The following is a 21,188-nucleotide window of genomic DNA, read 5'->3' on the forward strand; positions in this document are numbered from 1 at the left end:
TGGCTGGAATAGAGACATACCCCTGGCGGGGTCCCACAGGCTGCTATCTTTAAAAAGCTCTGAGGGAGTATTTCTCCAACCTGGTGCCCTCCGGCACCAGGAACCTCATTCCCAATCAGTAGAATCTGACCAGGAGGGCTCCAGGTTGGGGAAGCCGGGACAAGCTCTGGCACTGGGCCTGCCTCAGCTGAGAAAAAGAGGACAATCCGGTGCTAATGCAAGCCAAATGCTGGGATGATGCCTGTTCTTACAGTCTCCAGATACACAGGCGCTTGTCTTCCCTGACAAGGGGTAATATTCTGCTTATGCGCAGAGACACTCTTGACTTTGTTCTTCTTTCGTTGTATGTCTGTCGGGAGAGCCACCCAGGGGAGGATTCTGCTCGACACCCGGCGGGACCCAGGCGGACAGGCGACCTCTTCCCTTACAGCAAGAGCGGAGGGTCCTCGCAAGGCTCTCTCTCCGGGCTGCGGATGATGGGAACTGAGCTCAACGGGGACGGGGTGCTCGCTTACGGGAAGGCGAATCTCAGCACCGAGAGCGAGCGAAGGAGCGCGCCAGCCCGGCAAGTCCCATCGGCAGGAGCGACTTCCCCTTCCCCGGCTTCGGCCGATGGAGTCCCAGCTAGCCGGCGCGTCCCGCAGCGTTCGCCCGGCGAGGGAGGCGGCGGACCCGGAGCCCCAGGCGCCCCGCGCGCTCCGGCTGCATCCCGGAGGGCGAGGGGTGCGGCCCGCGCCGGCCAGGCGCGTTGCCCGACGGAGAGGTTTCTGCCCGCGCGGCGTCGCGTGAACCGCTCGCACCAAACCCGCGCCTGGCCGGCTGCCCCTGACCTCGAGCGGGCCTGGGGAGCGGGGGCTCCCTTCTTCTGGAAGGTCTCTGACGCCGCGAGGGGCAGGGGGTGCGTACACGGGTCCGCGCGCCCCGCTTCCCGGTCGGCTGCTCCCGCTCGCCCTTCCGCGTCAAAGATCGCGGGCACAGCTTGCTGCCGCGACGCGCCTGCCCATCCACACGTGCACCGGGCACCGGCAAGCTCAGGTTTCCCGGGGGGGGCGGGCTCAGACGTTCCGGGTTGGGAGTGACCGGCGCCGCGACCCTTCCGACTCGGACCCTCCCCGACAAGAAAGGGTGCCTCGTCGCGGGGCCCTCCGGGCGCCTCGCTTCTGCTTCCAGCCAGGCGCACCTGCCGGACGTCCTCGGCGTGGCGCGCGGCTCCCCAAGCCCGGCTCCTCGCGGGGCTAGGCTCTGGAGCGGCGCCGGCCGGCTCGCTCGGGCGGGGAGCCCGCGGGGCGCAGCGGGGCCGCGCTCGGGCAGGGGGCGCTGGGCGGGGGCCGGCGAGCGCGGCCCCGGGCAGTCCGGGCAGGCTCTGCCCGCCCCCCGCCCCCCCCCCCCCCGCGGGCTTCCTCTGGGAGAACCGCTGCTCCCGCCGGGCATGGCCGCCTCCCGCCTCGCCCCCCCACCCCGGCCGCGGTGCGCTCCGGGTCCCCCGGGCTCGGCTCCTTTCGGGGGCGTCCGAGCCCCGCTCGGGGGAGAGGCCGGACCGCCGCCTCCGCCCGCCCCTCCCTCCCTCCTGCCTCCGCCCGCCCGGCTGGTCACATGGGGGTGGGGCGGGGGGGGCGAGCTTAAAAGCGCGTCTTCCTCGCTCCGCCGCTCTCTTCGCAGCCGGTGCGGGAGAGGCGCCGCCGCCGCCGCCGCCGCCGCCGGGAGAGGAGAGGCGAGGCGAGGCGAGGCGAGGCGAGCCAGGCGAGGAGGCGCGTCGACGCAGCTGGCACCGCTGGGCAGCCCGGGGGCGAGCGGGCGAGCCGGAGCGCTGGCGAGCCGGGCGCGCCGAGGACGCGGGGCGGACGCGGTGAGTGTCGGGGCGCGGGGGAGCCGGTGGGCGCCGGTCTCGGCGGAGGGAAGGGGACCAGCCGCCCGCCCTCGCGATCCCAGCCGCGGCTCTTCGCTGCTTCCCCGCCGCCCTCGGAACGGCAGCTTTCCCCCGCGGGGCCGGGGGTGTGTCGGCGGCGGGGCGTCCCGGCTCCGGCCAGGTAGCTGCGGGCCCTTCTCCCCCCGCCGCGCCCCACCCCGTCCCTCCGCCGGCGCCAATTGATTGTGCCGGGGCGGAAAGGCTCCGCGGCTCGCCGCTCTGCCGCCAGCCCTCGGCCGCGGGGCCGTGCTCGGAGGGCGCGGGGGGGGCGTGCAGCGGGGGGGTCAGCCTTGCAAGAGGGCGCGGAGGGGCATCTCCCCCGCGGGGCGGCAGCAGCAGCAGCAGGTTCAGGCCCCCTCCCCGCCCGCGTTTACCAGCAGGAGCAGAGCGACTTCGGCCGGTCCGGCGCCTTTTGCGCCCCCCGGTATTGCTCCGAGGACGGGCGCGGGGAGGCGAGAGAGATGGATGGGATTAGCCGCGAGAACCCCGGAAAAGAAGATGTGGGAGTTGTGGCGAGGATTGCTGTCCTCTGGAGCCCGGCCGCCCCCCCCCCCGCCCCCCAAGGCCCGGCGTGGATCCCTGCGCTCCGTGGGGTGGCCGGGCTTCCCGCCTACCGCGGGCGGATGGGCGGGGGCGCAAGAGTCCGGTCTCCCTGCGTCGCCCCTCCGCCCTCGCCATCTCCGTCGGGTCCCCTTCCCACTGCCACAGAGCCCGGCTCGGGGTCCGGAGAAACACAGTGGATTGCGAGCGGATGTGTCGCCCCCGCTTTTGAAAGCCCTGCTTGCTACTCAAGGAAAATACTCAGAATTGCAGAAGGAAATGAGGCATCTGTGCACATAAATGCCCCCCTCCCAAGAGAGGCTCGGTTGTCCTGGGCAAGGAAGGCTCGTTCCCTCGCTGTAACGCCCCCCCCCCCGCCATCAATTCACTATTGATACTTGGCAGGAGACTTCCAATAAAGTTGGAAGATGGTGGGGGTGGCTCTTCCTTCATAGCTATCTAGAGTAGGGACCGACTTGGGATGAAGGAATAGCCGCTCCTCCCCATTTTTCCCTGAGTTTCCCTTCCAGACAAATGGGCAATGGTGAAAAGTTGCAGGGGATAATATTTAAGTTGAATAAACCTGAGCTTTTTATAGGTTTAACCTGCTCCTGCTGGAGCGGTGTTTAAGATCTTACGTTATTTCTCCTTGCCAGTTACACAACTGGCCACCCGACTGTCTGCTCTGGGTTGGGGCCATAAGGGTAGGTTGAATCCTAGGATGTGGGGACACGCCAGCCCCTCCCCCCATTTCCCCCCTCCAACCTCCTTATATTTGTCCCGGCTTTTAAGGGGCAAAACAGGCTGGGCAGCTAGCTGTGTGCTTGCAAGTCAAAGACAAATGTATGTGCTTGGTTTTTATTCCTTTCCAAGTTGCTCCGGGGCTGGGGAGGTGGGGGGAGGCCAAGCCTCACTACAAAGGAGCATTTTGTGAACTGGAGGGAAGTGCTTTCTGGACAGTTCAGAAGCATGAAAAGGCTTCCTGCAAAGCTTTCAGGAATACCCCGCTTTGTATGTTGGTTCTCTGGGCTCCTTGGGCTTCTTCAATCTTCCCAACAGTCGGTCGCCCTCCTGTCCAGCAGTGAATGATCCTTATTGATTTTTTTGTCCATTTGGTGGGGTTTTGAGGCTCGTGTTAGGGTCGTGGGGTTGCAAGGAGAAGTAGGCAAGAAGGCAGATATCTTGCATTGAAAGACAGAGTTGTAAGAAAAATGTATTGCGTTGAAAAATAGAACTTCGATGACCCTCCCTGTTAAATGTACTGGTCTGGTCATTTACAAAGAAGTAATATTTCTGAGAATTATGTGGGTGGGGGCCCTCCTCCCTCGAGCGCTTCTCTGGATTGGATTAAGAGCTTAAATTGCAAAGCAAAAATTTGTCAGAAACTTCGCTGTAAACTTCCTCAGTGGCTCTCTCCCAATTTGAGGATGTTGTTAGCCTTTAATATGCTGCACGGTGTGGAAAGAAATCTCGGAGTTTCTCTTGATTGCCTCTCCTGCATGGATGGGGTCCGATCAGTCCCCCTGGATCCCTTGAGGGCTGGGGGAACAGAAGGCTTTGATTTTTAGTTAGAAGGGTCCCATTTGTGGGAATCGCCCTCCGGCTCCTTGTTGTAAACATCACAGGAGGAGAGCTGAGTTAGTCTATCTACAGTAGCAAAACCTCAGAAGGAGGCTGGTAGCCCCTTTTCCAACTGACATGTTTTTTTAAAAGGCAGATGCTCCCATTCTGACTAATGTGCCAGTCGGAAAAGGGGCTGCTAGATTCCTCCTGGTTTTCTGCCCCCAGCTCCTGGGAGCCTCTGAATGGGTGTCGTTTGCTTGCACAGGGCAGCAAAGTTGGTTTGCATCCTTGCAACCCTGCCAAGAGCAGAGGAGGGTGCACGGCCCTGACCCTTGGAAGCAAAGCACCAGGGCTGCAAGTGGTCAGCTGTGGGTTTGATGCTGTTGGCCGCGTGGAAGTGGGACGGAAGCCCACAACTCTTCCAAGGTTTTTTGCATTCCCAGTCATGAATTCTTGGCAGGGGCAACTCAGGTTATTTGGCTGGCTCCATTTTTCAGTGGATGGGGCATGGGGCAATTATTTTCTTAACGACTGTCAGGAAGTGCCTCTGCAGCAGCCAGTGGCCTCTCCCCGGGTGCTTTTGGCAAGGGTGGGATGGGGTGGGACCTCACACGGCAGGCTGCCCGTGGGCGTCTTCCCTTCAGGGCTGGCACTCAAAGTCTCAAGGAGCTCCGCTGGTTTGCTTTCCTTTTTAAAGAAGGAAGTTTGATTCCAGCTCATGGGGCTTCCAAGAAATCGGAGGAGCACAATAGCAGTGCTGAGAAACCAAAAGGAAGAATTGGCTGAATGAGCCATTTCTAAAACAGGATGCTTGGAAGGCCTGATGCTGGATTTGTGTGCCTGCTACTCAGGATGGTGTTTTTTCTTCCTGAAAAGCCCTTGTTGTTCCTTGCAATTGGCATGTACTCTGTGCAAGTAGTAAACAGGGTCTGGACCACCAGTCCAGCATATCTGGGGCTGGGAGCAGGAGAAGGTCAAGATGAAGGCCCTCCCCAAGACCGGGAAAATGGGACTCACTGCGGGCCATTTGTGCCCCGCTGCTCCATGTTGTTTCTCGCTGCCAACCTTAAGGCTGATGGGGGCAAAGGGGCCTTTGCAGCTGAAATGCCTGATGGATGCTGGATATGAGGAGTGAGGATTGGATTCCACCCAGCAGCTCTCAAGGACTCAATTCACATTGCAGCAGCTGAGAAGGAAGATGGGACTCCGCACTTTGCTCTCCTCAAGAGATGCTGAGCGAGTGACCCTAACAGGCAGAGATGCCCCTCTTTTCTGCAGATGAGGATAGCTTGTGGCTTGGTCGTCGGCGTGCCTTGGGCCTGCTGTTCATGGCAGCTGCTAGGAACAAGGACCTGACCCATCAGGAAGAGGGTGCCCATCTGTCCGCCTTGGGGGGGCGTGCTGAAAGGTTTGCCCTTCCAGTGGGTTCTGTGTTCATATTATGGGATGGTGTGTTGCTAATCATTTTGCACCATTTGAAACGAACTGGGGGGGGGGGGCTGGGTGTGGATGAGCGCCAAGTCTGGATTCCTGGCCTTGCAGCAATAATGGACTGGATGAGGGCCAGTAAACCGAGACTCAATCTATACAAGACCAAGGATGCTGTGAGTCGATAGAATGTCTGCCCGCTGGGGGGCGGGGGGCGGTCTTCCTGGGGAGGCGGGTTGAGCTCCTCCAAGGCATCCAGCTTGCTCTTGAGCTTTCTTTACAATCTGGGGTTCCTGCCGGAGATGCACTTGGGGCCGGTGGCAGTGCAGAAACCTTTTTCGGCAGAAGCTTTGAGCGAAAATCGGACGGAGGATAGCGAGTGGGACTGACCAAGGCAGCCAGATCCGGCTCACGTTTCTCTCTCAAATGGCTTGCAGATCTGTGGCCGGGCAGTTTTCAAAGGGGGGGTGTTGGGGGGTCTTTGCAAAGTGGGGTCCAATCCTGGGAGCCTCCCTCTGAGTTTTGGGGGTGCTGGGGAGCACCTCTTTATCCCCCAGAACTTTTGCTCTGTTTGGCATTAATGTGCTACGGCTGTGGCTTCATTTGCTTTGATTTTATTCTGTGGCTAGTTTACCCAGTTAAATGTCTTGCTTGCTTTGGGGCCTTTCTGGTCCATTGCCAGCCGCCACAAGGGTGTCTCCTGTTGTCTGCTGTGCGAATCCTGTTAGTAAAGATAATTATAAAAAGTTTTGAATCGCTGGGTTAAAAGGAAAGCCAAGGTCTGGAGAAGTTAGGGATGAACAGAGCTTTACGCAGGTCCCCTTGGAGTGAGGTGGGGAACAGTGCATGGCCAGGCCAAGGCTGAAGGTGAGGAGTGGGAGCACTCCTTGAACGTGGAGGCTTCCCCACTTTTCTGTCTTGGGAGTGTGGTGGCTTAACACTGACAGGATGGTGCCCCCAAGGCTCACAGGAAGCATTTTCATCTGCTTGGGAGAGTATTGATCCCCCTCTCGCCTCCCCCTGCACCTCCCACGGGCACATACAAAATTTTACTTATCCGTTGCAGCCCCTGCAGCATGGCTCTAAACAGACGAAAAAGCCACTTGAGGAATATTTAAATTTTAAATCATCACTCTGGAATAAAACGGAATTGATCACCTGCATTTTGAATTAATGAAGCAGCAAAGCTGCTTTTCCATTAATGACATGCAGAAATCCTTGTTGGAGGAGCCCTGAGAAGCCGGTGATGTAAATCCCATTCACTGAGTTGTGAGTCGGCCAGAGACACACTCAAGGCGTGGGTCCACAGCAGCGACAGCGAGGGGTGCGGGGCATAAATACAGACCCCCAAACGTCCACGGCTTTAGCGCTTGCCCAAACCCTTCTGCTCAAATCTGCAGGCTCCTGGCTGTGCACGTGAGGCCACGGAATGTCTGCAGCCTCTCCTGGTAGGTCTTGGCAGGCCCACGTCTCAGGCTGGGCCTCCCCCGCCTTAAAGCCACTTCTAGCAAGGGCTGGGAAGACCCCCTCCGCCATTGCCAGCAGGCGTTACGTGGCCGTATGGAGCTCTGATGCTCTCGCCCCCAGCAATGGCTTCACCCCGCTTTCCCCTGCCCGAAGGGCAGCTGAGCTCCACGGCAACCGGCGTTGCGGAGTCCCATTGTATTCTCCAGTGGACATCGAGGTTAGCGCTGCTGATGGGAGTCCCTTGTGAGTGGTTGAAGGTGGGGAGAGGCTAGCTCCTTCTCTGGGATCTTCACGCATGGTGTAGAAGAGAATGGCCTCTCTTCCATGCCAATTGCAGGGCCAGGCTGTTTCCTCCAATGTGGGAGCATTCCTGCCCCATGGCCTGAGCGGGCAGACTCTGTCTGAAAGTGGCAGCTGTGGCCAAGAGGACTCTCAGGGGCTGCTTCAGCGACCCAAACAAAATTGCAGTGTGGGAAGGACACCAGGGGAAGGCCATCCAGCAGTACAGATGTTGACGTGTGTGTGGTGTGTCCAGAAAATTGGCAGGGCTCACTCTGTTTGGGCCAGCAGCGGGCACCTCGCGTACTTGAACTGGGTAGCTCAGCTTTATCAACATGCATTAACCATTTTAAGAAACCCTTTTCCTTCTAAATGTTTGGAATGAGTAGGAGAAATGGATTATTTTATGGATGATAAATGTGGTGCTGTGTTCTGATTTGCGAAGACCTGCCAGGGAAAATATGATTAGCAGGCTGGTCAAATATCGGATGAGAAATTACTAAACGAAGCAGAAAGTCTATAAATATTGGAAATGTTTAGGATTTGATAAACTTACTTGAAGGGTTACTTTGATGAAGGCGTGCTCCGTTTTTCAGTGTGTGCTTTTGGGAAACGGTAACCTTGGAAAATGGTTCAAAGGGGGATGACAGTAAGGGCTGTGGGCCCTCTTCACGGGTATCCGTGGGATAGCCCAGCAGGGCAAGTGACATCATATGCCTCGTGCAACTGACACAGATAACAGAATTCGTGCCATCTGTGTGATGAGGTCATGATGCGTGTGATATCTCCATTGCCTGTGACCCTCACAGAATCTGCCTGGTTATGATGACCAGCCTAATCCTGGGATTTGCCAGCAGCAGAAAGTGGGTGTTGAGTGTGAGCTGGCATCCTGTGATGACTTGGGATTTTGGTGGTTGAGTTTTTTCACTTTGGAGTGTTTGGAATCCAAACAGCCCAGCAAATCAGCTCATCAAAGACATTTTTGTCTTTTTGGAATATGTGAAAGCACGCTGCGTGAATGTTTCTTTGTATCAGCCTTTCCCAATCTGGTGCCCTCTGGTCGTTTTGGTTGCAACTCTCGCAGACCCTGAGAATTATGGGAGGTGTAATCCAGTGCATCCGGCAGACCCTGGGGTGTGATCCCGTCCTCCTTGGAAGTAAACCCCATGATCCTTGCCAATTCCAAGCGAGAACATGTGCACGAGGGCTGCCCCATAGGCTGAGCGTGGGAGGGGAGAAATGCATGTGTTCAGGGGGGTTCTTGTGTACGGTAGCTTAATACCGCTGCCCAAAAGACGGAGCACCAGTTGCTTCTGAGAGAAAATGTTCCCTTTTTGGAAAGTGGAGGCCAAAGCACAGGGCCGCAACTAGGGTCTGTGTCACCCAGGGCAAACATGGATTCCGCGCCCATTTTGGCGCCCCCCCAGCGCTCATTTTGGCACCCCACCAGCGTGGCGCCCAGGGCACATGCCCCAGTTGCCCCCACCCAGTTGCGGCCTTGCCAAAGCACCTCGGCTGGGTTGTGGACTCAGACTTGTCTTCTGACCTTCTTGGTGGCCCTCGGCAGGGACTTAATTCTAGGAAGTTTGCAGTGATCTTCAAAGGTTAGCTTCGAAAGGAACTTGAAGAGAAAAGTCCTGGAAAACCTAGTGATTCGGTCAGGTTGTCTCTGACGGATTTGGAAACTGTCAACACCTCTTGCATGGATGTTTATTTTCCCATCCAGCAGCTGCAGTTAGTCTTCCTTCCTAGGGGAAGAAAAAGAGCACGCAGCTTTCTCCGCGGCAGCCAGGCAGATGCTCCGGGGAGTTCATGAGGAACATTCCTGTGGCTAATGCTCAGCCGGTCACCGTCAAAGGCAGGCTGAGCCAACATCAAGGTTACTTTTATTTATTACTCATTTGCTTTATGCCCCCCCTTTTGTCCCCCTTGTGAATACTCGAGGCAGCTAATGAAATTTAGAAAACAGATTATAAACGGTTAAAGCACGAATTGAAATTGATAAATAATCAAATCCTGGCGAAAGAGGCGCATTGTGCAGATTTCTCATGAACGCCAAACATTACTTTGGGGGAAGGGCATTTTTTAGTTCCACGGCAATGCAGGAGGTGGCCTGCTCCCATGTGCCACAGCAAAGGGCCTCTGGCTCAGGAGGGTCTCCAAAGAGGCCTTTGGTAGGCCCTTTACGACTTGACGGAGGGGCGTTTCCTTGGATAAGGAGGTTCTGAGTGCTGTAGGGCTTTAAAAACTCTGGTAACCAGTTCGGATCATTCAGGAGATGCATTAGATGATCCTGTGACCCTCGTTCCTGAACTCTTAACAATCCCTTCTCACCCCATGGGAACACATGCTGGGTGTAGGACTGATATTTATTAGGATAAAGATTAGAGGAGTGGAATGGGTAAAGAATGTACCTGACATATTGTAGTAATTATGGTATTTGTATTTTATTGCTTGAGCCAATGCAACGAAATTTCATTTTAATGTGCACTTGTGTACAGTGGAATGACAATAAAAGTCCTCTTCTCTTCTCTTCTCTTCTCTGCTCAGCAGAGGAGGACTTCACGTGGTCCTTTAGATGGGCCTCACTGTCATGAGTACGGATGGTGAGCAGGAGGGGGCCCCTATCCAGGGGGGAAAACGCATGCGCAGTTTAGAGGCTTTGAACCTTCCTTCGAAGAAACTCAGAGCAGACCCGCCTGAGTTTTGGGTTTATCTGTGTGGGTTTTCCATGCTTCTTAAGTTTGGCAGGATTTTCTACCTACTAGAGCTTTCAATAAATGCTAGAGACCGACTCGCTGTCTCAGCGTGGGACTTCGCTCTAAGTCAGGATGCTCACGCCGTGTTCGTCTTGAGTGTCTGCAAGTTCCCCCACTGAAGCTCCAGGATGTGTTCCTCCTCAGCTTCATTGCTCAGCTTCCTGGTGAGCCAAGGGGCTGGGTTGTCTGTGGGAGAGAAAAGAGGGCCCTTCAGAGCAGCAGCATTGATGGCCCAAGCTCGCTCCAGAGCATCACCACTTCTGCGGACAGCAGATGAGGAATTTTCCAACAGAATTCAGGAAATCATCAGGTCCCCGGGTTGGTTGGTCTAAGTGGCCTTCCATCACAGCAGAGGCTTGTAGCAGTTGCGCATCTGAAGATGAGCAGAGAACAATCTGTCCATTACAGTAGAATATGTTGGGGAACTGGCCACCACCTCCAGCATGTGCCCTCCTGCCTGTGTGGGGCCAGATACCCATTGAGATGGGTCTGGGCAGCCTCAGCGTGGGCACTAACACCCTGCAGGACAATGCCGGGGGGCAGAGATCACCCTGGCTAGCTCAGGAAGGGAGACTGTTGTGAAATGGGGTGGACAACGCACTCACTGCGGCCCTCCAGTGTTGCAGACACTGCAAACCATCCGAGTTGGCAAAACGATTGGATGGAGCTTCTGGCCCGTAAGACGGAGTTTGTAGAAGTTATGGCCGCAAGATCTCTCTCCCTCCAATCCTGGGGTGTTACCTAATGAGAGAGCAAAACAGATAAAGGTGGTGAAGGTGGGCAAGCACCGTTAACAGGTAAAGGACACAATAAATGACATCTCAGCCCTGGGAAGGGACAGAGCGTGAGAAGGAGGCTCAAGGGAGCCCTGCCTCGATCCTCTTTGATATAAGAGGGGGCAGAGGGAACCCCTGACAGGCTTCCGAGATGCTGTTATTATACCCCATAACAATAAAGTGGAGCTCCATTGCAGGTAATCCTCAACTTACGACTACGATTGGGATTGGAATTTCTTTCTGTCGTAAGTCGTTGCAGTCGTAAGTCGACTTACCATGTGACTGGACCCGATTTTACGACCATTTTTATGATGGTGTTAAGTGAATCCAGCTTCCCCAATGGACTTTTTTTGCCAGAAATTGGCAAAAAAGGTCACAAGTCACGATCACGTGACTGCAGGACACTGCCACCAACCATAAATGAGAGCCGGTTGCCAAGCGCCCAAATTGAAATCACGTGATGGTTGACACGATAGGTGGTATGACAGTCGTAAGTGTGAGCACAGGTCGTAAGTTGAGGGCTACCTGTAAGCCTTGCAGCGTTTGTTTCCTGACCTGGCCTTGGCTTGGCTTGCTATTATTTTCCTGAAAGGCTGGCACTCACACAGTAACTTGATGGGAGTTGGGAATGGTTAATTACCCCTCCCCTCTCTTAACCAGGTCATGCCAGCTCAGTATTTAATCCAGGATTAAATCCCCAGTCAGAGGTGCTTTGCCAGCTTCTGAGCTAGCATTCAAAAGCAAGCCCTTTAGATCCATTGGTTTCCCTGGTCTTTTCCCCATGACAGCCCGGATTCAGCCTCTTCCCCCTAGCTTTCCCTGCCAGTTTCTACTTCCGGTCTGCCCCTCTGGCCAAGGAGCGTTTTATGGAACCCTGCAATGTTATGATCCCCGCAAAATACTGTGGCTCCAGAGGTTAATTTGTGCCGAACGATGAAGCATTCCAACTGCTTGTTTGGGAGTGAGAGCTTTCATAAAAAGGAGCATGAATCTTGCACAAGCAGAGGATGAGCTGAGGCATCTGCCGGATCCAGGACTTTTGTCAAGATGACAACATGAGCATTGTGCCCTCACAGCGCATCCTGCTCCCCTTCAGTATCAGGCATGCAATGTTGTGCGTGTACACAAGGGACAGAGGTGACCGTGCAATGTTTGCGTTGTCATTTGGATGAAAGCCCCAGATGCTGCAGGCGCCTCTGCTCGCCTCTGGCCTTTCTGAAGCTATGCAAGGGGCGGGGGCTGGGGGCCTCTGCTAAAGGCAAAGGTTCAGGGTCTGACCCTTTGCATGGGACGGGGGTGCTCGGGCTAACGTTGGGGGACTCCAGCTTAATTTGCTTTGCAAAAAATGTGTTGACAACACAAGGAAGCCTCAAGCTGGGACATTAAGTCTGCCACCATTGCTGGTGACCGGAGACTCAAGAGAAATTAAGGAGAGGCACAAAGCGTGAATGCGCTTGCCCCCCCCCCTTTAGCTCTTGCCACAGATCAGCCCATTGTGTCGGTGCCTGGACTAGAGGCCAGACCGCTCTGGTTTAACAAGCGAGCGGGGGGGAGGGGGTGTTGTGCCCTGCCCTTTCGAGCAAGCAGGAGCAGAGCAGGAGTGTTTTAATGGGGCACATACAGAACCCCCCCACCCCCCCATCCTGGAAATAATCCCATTGTGCTGTCCACCAGTCTGCGGGCATGTGAGTGGGGGGCAGAAAGAGATTTCTGCAAATCTGTGCCTCCCCCCCCCCTCCCCCTGGGTTGCCAGGAGAGAGGTGGTTGGGGACAGATGGAGAGAGAAACGCTGTGTTTAAATAACTGGGTAAGGTCGAATCAATATTTATTTTTTTGCAAAATTTGGAAATGTGACTACCCTCTTCTTGGCTTGCTATTATTTTCCTGCCTGCTTCACCTCTGCTGGTCCAGACTGTGCATTTGGTGGTGCTTTTTTCCTCTCTTGGAGCAGCCCGGTTGGTTGGTCCTATGTTTTGCAGAAGCAAGCCTCCGCGGCACGGAGGTCTTGCGGAACGGTTCGCCCGGGGAGGACCCTGCTCTTCGCAGCCGCCTGCCTTCCTCCCATGGTGGTCCAGGGCTGCTGGGAAGTGTGGCTGAGGCTCTGCCAGAAACATCCTCCTCTTCCAGCGCTCAGCATGTGGGGCGAAGAGGCAGAGGAAGGGCAACGAGGAGACCACAGAAGTCTTCCTTCTTTCCCTCCGGACCTTCTCTCCCCCCCCCACCCGCCCTCGTCGCGTTGCAGTCGTGCTGCTTTGGGGAGGCAGACATTGCTCCGCAGTTCATTCCCCGGAGTTGCCTTCGATCCTGTCCCAGCTATGTAAGCCGAGCTGCAGCAGGGATGGCGCAGGCTGTCTTGGCCTGCTCAGCCACGGAATCCCTGCAGGAGAATTTTCATGCAGGATGGTCTCCCTGGTGTGAAGCAGCGGTTGTGGGGAGAAAGAGGTCAGTTCTGGAGGCATGGGGGAGGGGGAAGGAAGCTCATTTTGGCCACTGTTAACATTGTTACAGAGAGCCAGTTTGGTGTCGTGGTGAAGGCACCAGGCTAGAAAGCGGGAGGCCGGGAGTTCTAGTCCCGCCTTGGGCACGAAGCCAGCTGGGAGACCTTGGGCCACTTTCTCTCTGCCCTGGGAAGGAGGCAAGGGCAAACCACTTCTGAAAACCTTGCCAAGGAAACTGCAGGGACTTGTCCAGGCAGTCTCCAAGAATTGGACACGACTGAATGGATTAAAAAAAAAAACATAATTGCATTATTGACCAGTGGAGGCTTCATTGGTCTGCGCTTAGCCTTAATCATCCTGGGATGATTCGGTTTGCATCTGGGGAGGCTCAGCTTCCCCAAGGCCTGAGCCAAAGCAACGTGCCCTCTGCAGCCACTTATCCTGGGGTGCCAGAGATTGCGCACAGGAGCCTTGGATCAGCTGGCTTGTTGGTAGGAGTGTTTGATCTTCGCTCATCCTGGCGTAAGGCAGCTGGCTGTGGCAGGGTTTGTGGCGGAGTGGGTATCTGAAAGGCTTCTCTGTTTGCATCAGACTGGCCCTGTTGAGCGTCCCCAGCCACTCCGTGCCACTGTGCTTGTCATGGCATCACAGCGCAAAGGATGCAAATGACAGAAGTTGGTGTCTTGACCTGTGTGACTTACAGAGGTTCTCATGAACCATTTGAGGGCAAAGTTTCCGGAGAGTCAAGGTGAGCCTACTTCGGTCTCTCCTGAGGTTCAGGTCTGCCTCCGCCCCCGTTTCCCCCGCAAGGAGCCTTTTCGGAGCACACGATGGAGCCCGGATGTGGGCCGGAGTGTCGAGACTTCCCTCTGGACCAAGATCCATAAAACTCTCTGGAAACATTTCTATTGTCCTAAACCACTAATTGAGCAGAATTGACTGACTTCAGGTTTTATTTGCAAAGACCGGGCCAGATTCATTTTTACAAGCTGCAAATTACCTCCTGAAAAATTCCAGTAGCTACCAGCATTGGAACTGAAATATAGCAAGCAGAGAATATGTGTCGTGTCAGTGTGCGCTGAAGGTTGTAAGGGGCATGGAAATGCACTTAGTTGCTTACATGTTATGCATTCAAACCTATTCAGAGCTTTTACTGGAAACTCATTTTTATTGGACTGCTTGTAAATATTTACAAGACGTAACTGGATGGAATACACTTTGCTTGCATTGTTTAGTTTTGGAGGAAAAAACACTGAACTGTTAACACAGGAATTGTCAGATCAGGAATGAGTGAATAACTAGCCACATGAAAAACGGAAATGACAACTTATATGAGAGTGTTCTTGGGTGCATTCCAATCATCCGGTTTGACTGGAATTATGGTACACTATTAATAAACGTTACGAAGTTACGCATTTCTAAAAATGCCTAGGGTTTTTTTGTGCAGAAAAATACAACAGCATTTTAGGGAAGAGTAAGAACGATCAGGATCCTGTTGCTTTTCAGGGGCGGGGCGGGGATGCTGGTCTAGGAGACAGCCTCCAGCTTTGGAATTAGGTGTACATATCTGGAGCACGTTCCAAAAATCCGCTTTCTCGGCTAAGCCAGTGAGAAATGAATTCTGGGGAGCTAGATGTAGAAATCAGGGCCGACTTTTCTAAAACTCCTGTGTGCACCGTTGGAGGCTAAACTTAACTGCAGAGATTGCTATTGATTTTGTCATAATGCCCTTGTCTGGGTGGGATGTCTGGAGAAGACGCCTGCTCTGTTTTTATGAGCCTCCGTTTGAGGAGAGGCTAAATATAGCAAGCAGAGGCCCCAGCTGGTCTTGGGAGGCCAGTTCATCTGGGGATGGGTTCGTAGAAGCCTAGGGTTAGAAGGAATCCTGGAGGCCTCCTAGTCCAACCCCCTGCCCAGGGCAGGCATCTGCATCGCGATAGCCAGGTAGGGGGCCTTGAAGCAGATATTGAGGAAGGGCTGGGTAAGCGGAAAGGACTTCGGCATTCCTTAAGCCTGGGGAAGAGAGGTGGTCTTAAGTAGAGACTCAGGTCTGCCCCTCCCTGCCTCACTGGGGTGCAAGAGGGAGGCAGGAAAAGCACAGTCAGACTTGTAAGATTCTTTTACAGGTAGTCCTCAACCTACAACCGCTCGTTTAACAACTGTCCAAAGTTACGACAGCCTCGGAATGGGTGCTTTATGGCCTGTAAAGCACTTCCAAGCATCACAAAATCCCCCCCCCCCCCCGTGGTCACACGATCGCATTTTGGGTGCTTGGCAACTGGCTTGCATTTATGACTGGTTGCAGCATCCCATGGTCATGTGATTGCATTTTGTGACATTTTTTGCTTTTTCCGGCAAAAAACGCCCATTGGGGAAGCTGGATTCACTTAACATCTGTGAATCACTTAATGACTGCGGTGATTCTCTTAATGACCACCATAAAAATAGTTGTGAAATCTGGGGGGGGCGGTCTTGTGGCGACTCAACTTATAACTGTCGTAAGTCGAGGACTACCTGTACTATTTCTGATGATGATGTACCATCAAGCTGTTGTTGACTCTTCACGTCTGGTCATTTGTGTTTCAAGTGAAAACCCTGCCTATCTCAAATCAGTATAGTTCTATTCTTCCTGGGGTCTCCCCCCTTCCTCCTCCTCTTCAGGTTAAACGTGCCCAATTCATTTGGACACGCCTCATAAGATTTAGCCTCCCAGCCCCTCACCTTCTCTGCGCTCCCCTCTGCGTGCTCTCCAGTCCCTCAGGGGCCTTCTTCTACAGTGGCAACCAGAAGCAGAGGCAGGACTCTAGGCGTGGTGTGACCAGGGCAGCGGAGGGCAGAGTGTCCCTTCCTGTGATGCAGCCCAAGACTGCATCAGCTCTTTTGGCAGCCACAGCACCCTGCTGGCCCGTGCTTAATCGGTGGTCTACCACGACACCCAGATGCTTCTCAGAAGGACTGCTGCTGAGCCACGTTCCACCTGTACCTGGCTTTTCCCACCTAAGTGCAGAATCCTACTTTTCTCACCACTGAATTGCACCCTGTGGGGTAGGGTCGTCTGTCTGTCTGCCTGCCTGTCTGTCTAATAGCCGCCCATCTCACACACAGTGACTCTGGCCGGCTTTATGCCTATCAAGATCCTTTTGAAGCCTGACCCTGCCTTCTGAGGTGTTAGCAATGCCCCACACACACACACATACACACCTGTGTGTCATCTGCAAAATTGCTGAGCATCCCTTCGATCCCCTTGCCTGAGTCATTTCTGAACTGCTGAAGGGCACTGGGCCCAGCAGAAAACCCGGAGCCACCTCCCTGGATACCCCACTCCCTCCATCGCTCTCTGTCAGACAGGGGCACGGTTTGGGAGAGGACACTTGCTGGAAGTGCCAAAAGGGAGAGGCTCCCGAGTTCAGCTCAGCCACTGGTGACTCCGTGTTTTCGTGGCAACAGCTCGGAAAGGCTTTGCCATTCCTTCAGAGATGTTTTCTTCAACTTTGCAGTCAACAGTTTTAGTGGCCTCGCGTTCAAGGACTGACCAGGTCTGCTGCTGTCAGCTGTTTGAGAACCGTCAAGGTCAGCTAGGTGCTGTGATCAAGCTGGTGGGGTCTCCTGATCAATTCCTATAATTAAAATTGGTTGCTGCCCCTGCTTTCCATAGTTAGTAATGGGGCAATGGGATCTAATGCTTGGTAGATGGACTGGGAGCTCCAACTCTATATTTTCTGCTCTCTAAATTCTGAGAACGTGTATTAGATTACAGGTAGTCCTCGACTTACAACCACAATTGGGACTGGAACTTCTGTTGCTAAGCAAGGTGGTTGTTAAGTGAGTCACACCCAATTTTACAACCTTTTTGCTGCGGTCATTAAGCTAATCACCACGGTCATTAAGCAAATCCGGCTTCCCCCATTGACTTTGTTGGAATCCAGCTGGGATGGCTGCAAATGGCGATCACGTGACCCCGGAACGCTGCAACCATCCTAAGTGTGAGCCAGTCGCCAAAGTGCCTGAGTTTTGATCATGTGACCACAGGGATGTTGTGATGGTCATAAGTGCAAGGGCCAGTTGTAAGTCACTTTTTTCAGCACCGTCGTAACTTCAAACGGTCACTAAACGAATGGTTGTTAGTGAGGACTACCTGTAGTAACTTCGGGGCTGCAAAAAAATTAAGGATGTTTTGTGGAGTATTTTGAGGTAGAGGGATTTGTACTTTGCACAGAGGGAAGCAGGAACGCCTGCCCGTTGGCGCGGTTGGCCTCCTGCTCTGCGCCTTGAAACCGCCTGAGTCTTCTGCCGGGAAACTCCTTCCGGGAGACGCCTGGAATCCGGCTGCTTTAAGCACTGCTGCTTCTCCAAACTCTAGTTTGGGTTTGTGAAGTGTAAATACACCAAGCATGAGATGTCGAGGGCCCTTCCGTCTTTGGAGCCGAGTTGGCAGGAAAAGGGTTGCCAGCCTGTGCCTCCCCCTGGCCAGCTGACGGGAAAAAGTCGGGGGTCCTTCTTTAGGGCGCTTCCATTTTGTCCATCATCCGGTGGCTTTCAGTGAGCACTGAGAGGATTCCATAAACATTGGCTGTTGTAAACAACAAAGCAGAGTAAAAGCACACCACTCTGTGCCCAAATAATGGATAAAAGCAGCGATTAACTCAGTCGGGGACCTGGAACCACCCACAGACCAAGCCAAGCAGGGGAGCCTCGGGAAGCAAACCGAAAGGTGCAATAAATTGCGGCGTTGGGATTAACTACCAAACGCCTGGCTGGCCGGTTTGACGGTTGGTCCCAAAATACAGCTCAGCTTGCACACATCCTCTGGGCCGGATCCAGCGAGTTGCGTGGCCGTGGCTGCAGATCCACTCGCCAGCAATCCTGGAGGTGTGACCAGGCAGGCGGGCGGCTTGCTAGAGCACCAGGTCCCCTGCTCACGGGCTTCCTGGCTTATTGTTCAGCACCTTCCACCTCCTGCCAGCCTCCCCATATGTGGGACTACAGTGTGTATCACCCCCAGCCAGCAGCATGATGGGCTGCTTAGCAGGGGGGGATAGAAATTCTGGGAAAGGAGTAGCGGACCACCCATCATCCGGGCAGAGCCCAGCCAACCCCGTGCAGAGGGCATTTCAGTCAGGGTTCCCGTGCCAGGCTGAGGGCTGGGCTGGATGGCTTTAAGGACCCCACCTGGGCTGCGTTTTCTCGGAGCTGGGAGGATCGGGGCGGGGCGGGGCGGGGGGGGGGAGACTTGAGGAAGCCGGTAGAGCTTTCTGGCACCGGCTGTGCGGTTCGGGGACTATGCGTCAGTTGCCAAGAATGATCTGGGGAGGCTGCAAGAGATCCGGGCTGATCCCGGCCGCGTCTCTCCGCGCGGCGTGCGGGACTCTCGCGCGCTCTTCCCCAGCCGGCCCACGCGCGGGCGTGGGTTAGCGCTCCGGGGCCGTTTCCTTGCAGCCCCAGCAGCGTCTCTCTCTGGCGCTCCTCGGGGTGGCTCCCTGACCCTGCCTCACTGAGTCACTGGCACCGACTATTCTTTCCTGCCGCCCCCGCTTCTTCGCCCGTTCCGCGGATGCGCCGCGCCCGCCGCCCAGAGACCCGAAGTTGCTCGCCGCCGCGCGGAGAGAAGGGAGGGTGCGCGGCGGATGGGCTTGTCTGAGCGGGTATCGAACTCCTTCCCGGGACGACGAAGGCCTCTCGGTCCGTCTCCTCCGCCGGCAAGTGCCGCCGCCCGTCGCCCCCCCCCCCCCGCCGTCCTGGGAATGCCTGTAGCCTGCCGGGCCCGCTGGCGGGGCTGGTGAGTCCTGCGAGCCGTTGGCAAAGTCCGGCCAAGTGTTGCTGGGGGTGGGGGTGTTGGGTGGGGTTGGGGGATGTTGCCTTAAAAACAACACGCGGAGGAGCGGGATGCTTCTGCGGCCTTCCAGCCACTGGACAGATGGCTCTAAATCGCTCGGGGTTAGCGCCTCTGCCACGTTCTCGGTGGCAGAGCTAAAAGCGCAGGTGAATCGCCAGGAGGGGGGCTTTCTAGTTTCCCATGTGGGCAAGGAGCTGTTTCAGGTGGTGTCCAAACCGTGCCCTCTCAAGGAATTGCCCGAGCGAGGAGACAAGCAGCCGCCACCATCCCAGCAGCTGGCTGGTGGGGTCAGCCCCCCCCCCCGTTCCGAGTATGCCCTGCCGATGGTAGGGGCCTCCCCTCCCACCTCCCGATGCAGCTGCTCTGGTGGGTCCCACCTCTCCATCCCAATGGGAAGGGTGTCTCAATGCCATTGCATGGGAGGCAGGTTGTTGAGCTCTTCCATGCCAAGACTTAGGGGTGGATTGACGACTTTCTGTAGCAAAGCCAGGCGTGGCTGGTCAGAAGCAAGCATGGCTGGAGAGGCGGGACCTGCGTGGCCTGCTGAGAAGTCTGGTTGAAGATGGGACAGGCTGGGTCCAGCCCGGCTGTGGTTGGCTGGCATTGGGGTCTCTTTCTGCTCCCGCAGCAGCCACTCGGCTCTTGGCTATAGGCATCTGCAAGGGGTGCAGCTGAGGAGATGCCCAAGTGTGACATCATGTGCATGATTACACGATGCTGCACGTGTCATCCTCTTGATGTCATCGTGGCACATACCAGATACCTACTCAGACCTCCTCCTTCTTAAATGAAGCTGGTGGGAAGATGGTAATGACAGCCAGAAAATGAAGACAGGCACGTTTAATATGTTACGCTACTTAATTGCCTTGCTATTTTGTCAGCAATTAATTAAACTATTATCGGCATGGTACACTTTCCCTTGTATCTCTCCCAGTAAAAAGGGGTGGAAACTGGCTTTTAGGCTGAAAGGGAGTCTGGAGGGAGGGGCCTCTGCTATTACTGCAGGTTGTGGAAAGATGACAGGCCTTAACCTCATTTTCTGATTTCCTCCCCAACTGTTAAAAAGGGGCTTCCCTCGTCAATGTCAATTAGGGCTGCAGGAGGCAGTTTTCCCACCAGGTCTGCTGGTCAGGGAGTGACCACATCTGCCCAAGCATTGGGCATGACTCTAATGCAGCTTGGGGGTGGGTAGCTGAAGCCCTGGGGCATCTGGGTGGCACCCAGTGGGGAAGGCCAGTTTAAAAACCCCTGCTTGTCTCTCTCCCTCTCTTTGTTGTTGTTGTTTATTCGTTCAGTCGCTTCCGACTCTTCATGACTACAGGGAACACCATTGCTTTAACTATGCGGACCTTTGTTGTCAGTGTGATGTCTCTGCTCTTCACTATTTTATCGAGATTTGTCATTGCTCTTCTCCCAAGGATTAAACGTCTCCTGATTTCCTGGCTGCAGTCAGCATCCGCAGTAATCTTCGCACTTAGAAATACAAAGTCTTTCACTGCTTCTACATTTTCTCCCTCTATTTGCCAGTTATCAATCAAGCTGGTTGCCATAATCTTGGTTTTTTTGAGGTTTAGCTGCAAGCCAGCTTTTGCACTTTCTTCTTTCACCTTCATCATAAGGCTCCTCAGTTCCTCTTCGCTTTCAGCCATCAAAGTGGTATCATCTGCATATCTGAGATTGTTAATGTTTCTTCCAGAGATTTTAACTCCAGCCTTGGATTCCTCAAGCCCAGCATGTCGCATGATGTGTTCTGCATAAAAGTTGAATAGGTAGGGTGAGAGTATACAGCCCTGCCGTACTCCTTTCCCAATCTTAAACCAGTCCGTTGTTCCGTGGTCTGTTCTTACTGTTGCTACTTGGTCGTTATACAGATTCTTCAGGAGGCATACAAGATGACTTGGTATCCCCATACCACTAAGAACTTGCCACAATTTGTTATGGTCCACACAGTCAAAGGCTTTAGAATAGTCAATAAAGCAGAAATAGATGTTTTTCTGAAACTCCCTGGCTTTTTCCATTATCCAGCGGATATTGGCAATTTGGTCTCTAGTTCCTCTGCCTTTTCTAAACCCAGCTTGTACCTCTGGCAATTCTCGCTCCATGAATTGCTGAAGTCTACCTTGCAGGATCTTGAGCATTACCTTACTGGCATGTGAAATGAGTGCCACTGTTCGATAGTTTGAACATTCTAGTGTTTCC

General features: G+C 54.7%; 1 protein-coding gene across 3 annotated transcripts in view; it reads left to right on the forward strand.

The window, feature by feature from the left end:
- Nucleotides 1-1,670: 1,670 nt before the first annotated feature.
- CNTFR (ciliary neurotrophic factor receptor) overlaps nucleotides 1,671-21,188 on the forward strand; it is a 320,553-nt gene continuing 301,035 nt past the window's right edge. For all 3 annotated transcript variants that reach the window (XM_063295908.1, XM_063295909.1, XM_063295907.1), the window contains exon 1: nucleotides 1,671-1,846. The gene's annotated coding sequence lies outside the window, so the exon portion shown is untranslated. The remainder of the gene's footprint in view (nucleotides 1,847-21,188) is intronic.

This window comes from Candoia aspera, chromosome 2 (assembly GCF_035149785.1).
Source record: "Candoia aspera isolate rCanAsp1 chromosome 2, rCanAsp1.hap2, whole genome shotgun sequence".
NCBI classification, from domain to species: domain Eukaryota; kingdom Metazoa; phylum Chordata; class Lepidosauria; order Squamata; family Boidae; genus Candoia; species Candoia aspera.